The sequence below is a fragment of the Citrus sinensis genome, chromosome 9, assembly GCF_022201045.2.
Source record: "Citrus sinensis cultivar Valencia sweet orange chromosome 9, DVS_A1.0, whole genome shotgun sequence".
Taxonomy (NCBI): Eukaryota; Viridiplantae; Streptophyta; class Magnoliopsida; order Sapindales; family Rutaceae; genus Citrus; species Citrus sinensis.
Window position 1 is genome coordinate 27,517,666 of NC_068564.1, and position 9,342 is coordinate 27,527,007.

The following is a 9,342-nucleotide window of genomic DNA, read 5'->3' on the forward strand; positions in this document are numbered from 1 at the left end:
TCAGACACCTCTGCATATAGCAGTAGTGATTCTGAATCTGATTCTTATTTAAAGAAAATTAATGTCTTGACTAAAGATCAAGAAACCTTTCTTGAGCTCGTAAAGCATATTTCTTATCCAAATCTTCAAAAAGAATATCTTGATAAGCTTTTAAAAACTCTGGATTTTAATAAAGCAGAGACTTCCAAAATTCCAATTGTTAAAAAGAGTTCTTATGATCTTACTGAAATTATGGATAAAAAGAAAACAAAAAAGACTATCCCCAATGTCCAAGATCTTCAGAAAGAAATCAAAGATATTAAGCTTGAGATAAGAGAGTTAAAAGAAAAGCAAAAGAATGATTCTCAAACCATCCAACTTCTTTTGCAAAAGCAACTACAAGATAATTCAGATAATGAATCTAATTCTGAAAATGACGATAAAAATGATCAAAATTTAGAAAACATTGAGTCTGTACCCAATGATTTTCTATTTGTTTTAAAGCAAATCACTACAAGAAAATATTTAATTAAAATCACCTTAATTTTTTCTAATATTTTGCAATTGACGCTATTGCCCTTTTTGACACTGGTGCCGATTTGAATTGCATAAGAGAGGACATTGTCCCTAAAAGATTTCATGAGAAAACTAAAGAAAGATTTTCTGCCGCCAACAATTCAAAACTTAAAGTTAATTCTAAAGTCGAAGCTTCAATTCATAACGATGGTTTTGAATTTAGAACTTCTTTTGTTCTCACAAATGATATTCATCATGCTGTCATTTTGGAAACCCCATTTATAAATCTTATTACTCCCTATACTGTCAATTACGATAGTATATCTTTCAAAGCAAAAAACAAAAGATTTGTTTTCCCGTTTATTGAAAAACCAAAAACAAGAAATTTGAATATTGTCAAAGCTTGTTCTGATTATCAGAATCAAATCAATAATCTTCTCAGATCAAGACAAAATGATTTAATGTTTTTACAAAAGGATTTAAGTTTACAAAGAATCGAAAACCAATTACAAAATGATTTCATATAAAAGAAAATTTCTGATTTGAAAGCTCTTATTGAAAAAGAAATCTGTGCTGATCTACAATCTGCTTTTTGGAATAGAAAACAACACTTGGTAGATTTACCTTATGAAAATTCTTTTGATGAAAGATAAATTCCCACAAAAGCCCGTCCAATCCAGATGAACATGGAATTGGAACAACACTGCAAAGCTGAAATAAGTGACCTGGAGTCCAAAGGACTTATTGTTAAATCTCAGTCTCCTTGGTCTTGTGCCGCATTTTATGTTAATAAGAATTCCGAGATTGAAAGGGGAACACCTAGACTGGTCATAAATTATAAACCCCTTAATAAAGCATTAAAATGGATTAGGTACCCAATACCTAATAAAAAGGATTTGCTTCAAAAACTGCATTCTGCTTTCATATTTTCAAAATTTAACATGAAGTCGGGTTTTTGCCAAATTTAAATCCATCCTAAAGACCGTTATAAAACCGCTTTTACTGTTCCATTCGGACAGTATGAATGGACGGTTATGCCGTTTGGTTTAAAAAATGCACCTTCAGAATTTCAAAGAATAATGAATGACATTTATAACCCTTTTTCCGATAAATTTTTGTCTTGTAAATACTTTTTTTTAGGGATAAAAATGGAATTGGAATTGAAAGCGGGAACAAAGAAGAACTACTAGAGCACAATTGAAAAGATGTAATAATAAATAAAAAAATAAAATAAAAAAAAGAACAAAAGAACAAAAGGCCAACCATGATTGTTTGTGATGGCCAGGAGGCCATCACGCCTCCTGACCATCACACATTTCAATATAATATATATATATATATATATATTATATGTACCAGAAGGAAATAGGATCGAAGGATGGATGTGCTTTCGTTGGAAGTCAAATATTAAGAACTCAAATTAAACAATGCTTGGTTTTGATCGGCTTTGTCAAAATTTTAAAATAAATTACTAGCTTTAAAAATTATAGATTTGCTATGGAACGCGGTTGGTCAGGTTTTATCAAAGGTACGTGGTGTTGTATCTAGATCGATGCAGAGCCAGGTATGCCTTTGAAACCAGATCTGACTTAGAACAGATCAATATTCCGCACGTTCTAGTTTCCAGCCGATATATCAAATTTATTTACCAAATATTTATTAAGTTCTTTAAGCAAGCCTAGAAACAAACATTCATCTAAAGGCTAAGGTGCATACACAATACCAGATTTGGATCCCAGAAATGGTGCTCTGAAGGAATTGAGGGAGAAGAGAAAAATACAACTGAGGATTGAGATCTGGTCTCGTTGCCTCAGAAGAACGTAGCAGTTTTAAGGCAGATCTGATACAGATCAGTCTCCAAAGGATGCATAAAATTTAAATGCTTTAAATTAAATTGCGGAAATTAAAGCATAGAAACTTAAACATACATGGAAAGCTTTAAATAAAATTTACAAATGCTTTAAATGCTTGAAAATAATATTGGAAATGAAATGCTTACATTGATTGATTTTTCTTTGTAGAGAAGAAAGAGAAATTAATCGTGAAGGTAAGGAACTATTCTGTAAACAGAAAAATTTCCTTGAACCCTTCTGATTAATGATTCCCAGAAAGAGAGAGAGAGAGAGATAAGGAAGGAAGAGAAAGAAGAGAGAGAAGCTCTAAACTTCGAAAATGAAAATCTGAGGAGTCTAAGTCTTCCTCTCGATTTTTATAAAAAAATTTTTAAACTGTAACTGCAGCGGAGATGCAGCATACAGTAATCTTTGGAAATCTCCACCGTTCACTGTAGCGGAGCTGTAGCAAACAGTAATCTTTGGAACTCTTCACTGTAGATTGTAGCGGAGCTGTAGCTTTGTAACAAGAGAATACAAATACAAGAATAATACGGATGAAGAGACATGTGCGCTCTCACTTGTGTCCAGGGGACCACCCGAAGATATACAAACAAAGTAATTACAAGAAAATAGCAAAAGGATTTACTCTTTTTTTTTTATCAGTACAATAATCATTTGGAATGCTTTAATGGGGAGAATATGCCGAAGCAGTCGTCTTCATTTTCATCACCAAGGGAAATAAAAGGCTCTTCATCTCCGGAGGTGCTTGAGGAGGAACTTGCAACAGATGTTTCAGACCTCGTGGTGAGAAGCTGTTGCATAACTTTAAAATACTGTTCTTCAGTTTTGGCACTGGCTAAAAGAGATTGGGCTTTGGATTTTTGGGTTAGAAAAGTTTGTTGGGCTTTGGAGTGCTTAATGGTTGGTTCAGGAAATCCTTTAGCAGAGAGCCAATTTCGGATTAAGGTGTTAGTCAATTTAGACTGTTCATCGAATTTTGACCACAATTTTACTTTAAAGGTTCTTTGTAGGATAAGTTGAGCATCATGGGTGTGATAACGGAGGTTCCACATCCATACCCATGGAAGGAAGAAATTTGTACAAAAACAGAGGAAATAAGGAAACATTTTCTCAGACTCAAAAGGAATGTAATGGGCTTTAAAAAGATTCAAACAATTTATGGCATTCGGAGTGAGAATGTCAGGACTTGGGCCAAAGTAATTCCACCAAATTTGAAACCAATTAGAAAGGCTTTGTACAATTATTTTTGAATTAAAGAAAAATAACCATGAGTGGGATTTCTTTGGATTTTGAATAAAAAATGTGTTGTACCAGGCCTACTGATAATCCCAATAGGAATAGGTCAAATAATGTGGTAAACACATTTGAAAATTAGAGGGAAATCTTTTTTGGTTGTGGAGTAGATCACCCCACTGTTTTGGGCTCAAGACTTTTAAGATTGTGGCCGTGGAATAGGCCGACTCAGAATGGGAGTCACTGAGATAAAAATGTTTGAATTTAATTGACTCAGTGGCTTCCAAAATGCTTTGATAATAAGGCTGGGGTTTTGTTAAATCCCATGGTTTAAAAAACCAGCCTTTGGGGAAAAACTTTGTAAGTGTTTGAAATGGGTCAGTATGGTAAAACCCGTCTTCGATAGTTAAAATATTTTGAGAATGGGTTTTATCAAACCAAACCGAAGTTTTCTTTGTTGGTTGTGAAAAAACAATTTGTGAAGATGAACTTTCACCAGAAATAGTAACGTTTTGGGATGAATTTGTAATATCTTTGGGGCTTTCTTTCTCAGAAATCTCCTTTGGAGATTCTCAAAAATCTAATAAGTCGGCAACAACTTTCTTCTTTTTTGACAAATTCATAATGCGATTCAAAATTGGCATTTTGCTTGTCAAAGTCCATCCACCCATTTGAATACAATCAATCTGTTCCCATTTGACTTTTCCTTTTTTTTTTAATCAATTTCAACAATCTCCACCTTGATTAAAAAAAAAAAATTCATAACTACTGCTACAAAACACTGTCTTCACCAACAGTCATAATTCTCAACATAGAGAATTATCATACTCCACCATAAAGAGTATACCACTTAGAAACAACCATTCTAAGATTTTTCTCGGCACATGTCAAAATATCTTGCTGAAATTTATGGTGCAATTCTCATGCTTGGTTTCCCTGAGAATTCTTCAGCCATGACATAACTTTTCCACCACACACCTTGCATTTATACCAAGCCAATGCCCGCGTGCAAACTTGTGTACCCCGCTGATCATAGCATGTTCTCTTTCATGGCAACTTGGAGATTTACATGCCAAAAGAACTAACCCAATCTCCTATCAAAAGGAAACTCACTATCTACGAGAATATCATTATCTCCTTTACTGATTCTGGAGTAATTTACCGAGCCCACTCCACCTTCTTGACAATTTTCTTGAGGTGCCAAAAATTGTCCACACCTTCAAATCTTTGTGCATACCAGATTGGATACACCTTTGACTTGAATTCTCCACAAGCCAATAAAATCATTCTTCCATTAATTTTTTTTTTAACAACATCAAACTCCACCAAGTTTAAAAAACACCAGCTGCTGACATATATGCTTTACATAAACAGTACCGTATACCCCAAGTACAAACCGTTGGCTCTAATACTACTGTTAGGAAATTGAGCTTCCTCCCAAGATCACTCCAACCAATTTGTCAAGCAATAAATTAACAGAAAAATTTAATGGAGAATACACCAATCACACAACACAAGATTTACGTGAAAAACTCTAAATCCGGAGAAAAACCACGGCCGTTGTCAAAAAGACAACCAGAGAAAAATATTCACTATATGGAAAATTATTACAACCACACTCTCATAAATAATTTTCTCTCACCCAAGCCCCAAATACATAATCCTGAGAAATATCTCTTAACAAAGCAAACCCGTAATATCCATATTGAGGAGCCAAATGCTCCTTCAATATAACTACATACTTAAGAACTTCTCTCTCTCTCAATTTCTCACCAAAACTTGGATTCCTTCTCTGGGATTTGGATTGCTTCTCTCAATGGCCAACATTTCATGTCTATTTTCTTGAGCAACGCCGAAGCTCATTACTACTCATTTCTCATCAAATGACATTCCAATTTATAGCCAAACTATCACACCAAAAATCTAATAAGTCGGCAACAACTTTCTTCCTTTTTGACAAATTCATCATGCGGTTCAAAATTGGCATTTTGCTTGTCAAAGTCCATCCACCCATTTGAATGCAATCAATGTGTTCCCATTTGACTTTTCCTTTTTTTTTAATCAATTTCAACAATCTCCACCTTGATTAAAAAAAAAATTCATAACTACTGCTACAAAACACTGTCTTCACCAACAGTCATAATTCTCAACATAGAGAATTATCATACTCCACCATAAAGAGTATACCACTTAGAAACAACCATTCTAAGATTTTTCTCGGCACATGTCAAAATATCTTGCTGAAATTTATGGTGCAATTCTCATGCTTGGTTTCCCTGAGAATTCTTCAGCCATGACATAACTTTTCCACCACACACCTTGCATTTATACCAAGCCAATGCCCGCGTGCAAACTTGTGTACCCCGCTGATCATAGCATGTTCTCTTTCATGGCAACTTGGAGATTTACATGCCAAAAGAACTAACCCAATCTCCTATCAAAAGGAAACTCACTATCTACAAGAATATCATTATCTCTTTTACTGATTTTGGAGTAATTTGCCGAGCCCACTCCACCTTCTTGACAATTTTCTTGAGGTGCCAAAAATTGTCCACACCTTCAAATCTTTGTGCATACCAGATTGGATACACCTTTGACTTGAATTCTCCACAAGCCAATAAAATCATTCTTCCATTAATTTTTTTTTAACAACATCAAACTCCACCAAGTTTAAAAAACACCAGCTGCTGACATATATGCTTTACATAAACAGTACCGTATACCCCAAGTACAAACTGTTGGCTCTGATACCACTGTTAGGAAATTGAGCTTCCTCCCAAGATCACTCCAACCAATTTGTCAAGCAACAAATTAACAGAAAAATTTAATGGAGAATACACCAATCACACAGCACAAGATTTACGTGAAAAACTCTAAATCCGGAGAAAAACCACGGCCGTTGTCAAAAAGACAACCAGAGAAAAATATTCACTATATGGAAAATTTTTACAACTACACTCTCATAAATAATTTTCTCTCACCCAAGCCCCAAATACATAATCCTGAGAAATATCCCTTAACAAAGCAAACCCGTAATACCCATATTGAGGAGTCAAATGTTGAGTGTTAGAAAATGCATATTTATAAAGGAGAAAACTGTCATTTTACATTTCAAGTCTTACTAACAACCCTTACTTTTATGTATTTAACCTTCTTGTGATTTAATTACATGTGTTTTATTTTAATTAAGTATTTTATGTATTTTAAGGGCATCATAGTCATTTCACAATAAACGAGAAATCAGATGGTAAAAAGGACATCACTTTTGAACTCAGGACGGTCAAAAACCTTAGGAGGAGCATAAAAGGAAAAATGACACTGTTCACATGTACGGTACTATTCACGTGTACGGTACTGTATACGTTACTATTCACGACACTGTTCACATAGACGGACCGATGACGTGGCATTGACTGATGAGGTGTCACGATCCTGTTGGACTAAAATTCTTATATACTGTTGATGGTGACGTGGCAGCATATCAGTGGACGAAAAATCTCGCATACGGTGCATGCATCACACATGATTATTTTCAACCAAACCGTGTTACTGTTCATTCGGGTCAAACCGCGTTACTGTTCAAAATCGGGTCAAACCGTGGACTGTTGACTGATGACGTGGCGCAATCCTGAGCGTCCAAACTGTTTTTAATCCGATGGCCATGATTTACTCCATGTATCTATAAAAAGGGGGCCTCTCCCCCGTAATTTGATATCTCTGAATCCATTTTTGGGATCCATTTTCTGTAATTCCTTCTCTATCTTGTATTTTCTTCGTATTTTAATAAATTCCCATTTTGCCCCTAGTTCAATTATGAGTGGCTAATTTTCTTTCAAGCTTGGGTTGAAGGTGAAGTCTCAACATGTGTCATGGGCTTAATTTGGTAAATTTATTTTCTCTTCCCCTCTAATTTTTGTGGATGTTTTGACTTCTCGTTGACAAATAATAATAGTCTTGTCTAGATACCGCCTTAGTTACACCGGCTCTCTAGTATAAGGTTATTATTATTTGGCACGATAAGCCCTTAGCACCATATTGATTAGAGCGTGGTTCATGAGGTGTGGATTACCCCCTCATGATTTAATTGGCATTAATACGGATTATTTAGCCTATGATGGATGTTGATACGGATCTAGATACCCAAGTACGTCATTTCAATAGATTTCTCTTCAATTTATTCTCGCCATTGCAAGTCCAATTTTAGAATTTATTATCGCCATTTCAATTCCAATTTTAGGATAATTTAAATCACTTCCACCACAATTCCAACCACCCATTTACAAAATTAATTCTATATATAATTAAAATCCACCTCCTCGTGGGATCGACACTCGTCACCATTAGTCTATACTACAATAGATTCGTGCGCTTGCGAGTACATTAAAATTTGCACAACAAGTTTTTGGCGCCGTTGCCGGGGAGGTAAGTAATTTTAATTCATAGAATTAATTTTTGTGAATAATTTCTTTTATTTGTTTTCTTGTATTTTTTTATTATTAAAAAAAAGAAAAAAAAGTGAATCTACATTTAAAGGTTAGTATTTCTTTTCTTTTTTCTCTTCTTTAAAATTCTGTAATTTAATTTTTAATTTATTTTTCTTTGTAATTTTTTTTTGTTTATCTTATTAATTTATTTTTAGTTAATTTATTTCACGTATTTATTTTTGTGTATTTTTATATAAAGGTTTTAATAGCGCAATAAGGTTAGTATCGTAATTTCTCTCTCTTCTTTATTTTTATTTGTTTTGTTCTCATCTTTATTTTTATTTTATTTATTTTGCATGCATGGTCGTAGGTCATTATTACCTAATCTTGAACCTATAGACCTTGAATTAGAAAAAACACTTCGCACACACAAACACGTTAAAAATAAAATGGATTTACAAGCACCACATGAGAGGTCATTTAAGGACTATTTTAGTCCCTTAGCTAATTTGAGCACATCATGCATAAGATACCCAAATGTAGCTGCTAGGAGTTTTGAATTAAAACTCAGTGTGCTAAATTATCTCCCAACATTTTATGGCCTAGAAAATGAAGACCCATATAATCATCTGAATGATTTTCATGCAATTTGTCAAACTTTTAAATATAAAAATTTGTCAGACGATGATGTTAAACTCAGATTATTCCCATTTTCTTTAAAGGATAGAGCTCGTTCATGGTTAAATACTTTACCTGCTAATAGCATTTCATCATGGGAACAAATGGTAACTAAATTTTTGAATAAATATTTCCCAGTGCATAAAACCAATGCTATTCGCAGGGAAATTTCAGAGTTTACACAGAGAGAAGACGAGCAGTTTTTCGAAACGTGGGAGCGATTCAATGGGCTACTCTTGAAGTGTCCACATCATGGGTACGAGAAATGGCACCAATGCCAATACTTTTTGGAGGGATTATTGCCGAATGTGCAAGAATGGCTAATGGCAACAAGTGGAGGAGAGCTAATGTCAAAAAGTGCATCAGAAATTTGGGAATTCTTCCAGCGACAAGCAGATAATTCCCAACAACGGAGTCGATCACTCAGGAATACTAGAAGAATTAAGGGAGTGAGTGAGGTTCACATTGGCGAATCTAGTTCAGAAATTAAAGAAGTCAAAGTAATAATTGAAGGTCTCTCTCAACAAATAGCATCGTTATCGACTGCTAAATCAACAGAGCCACATGACCATGACTCATATCCAGATCAAGCCAATGTCATAGGTGTAATGAGAAAGCCATCAAATTACAACTCATAATCCAACACATATAACCCT

The 9,342-nt window shown here is 34.4% G+C and overlaps 1 non-coding gene across 1 annotated transcript; it reads right to left on the reverse strand.

Annotated features, from left to right (window-relative positions):
- Window positions 1–8,841: 8,841 nt before the first annotated feature.
- LOC127900137 (small nucleolar RNA R71) lies at window positions 8,842–8,945 on the reverse strand. The gene has a single exon (XR_008052158.1). It is a non-coding gene; the product is annotated as a small nucleolar RNA R71 (small nucleolar RNA).
- Window positions 8,946–9,342: the final 397 nt, after the last annotated feature.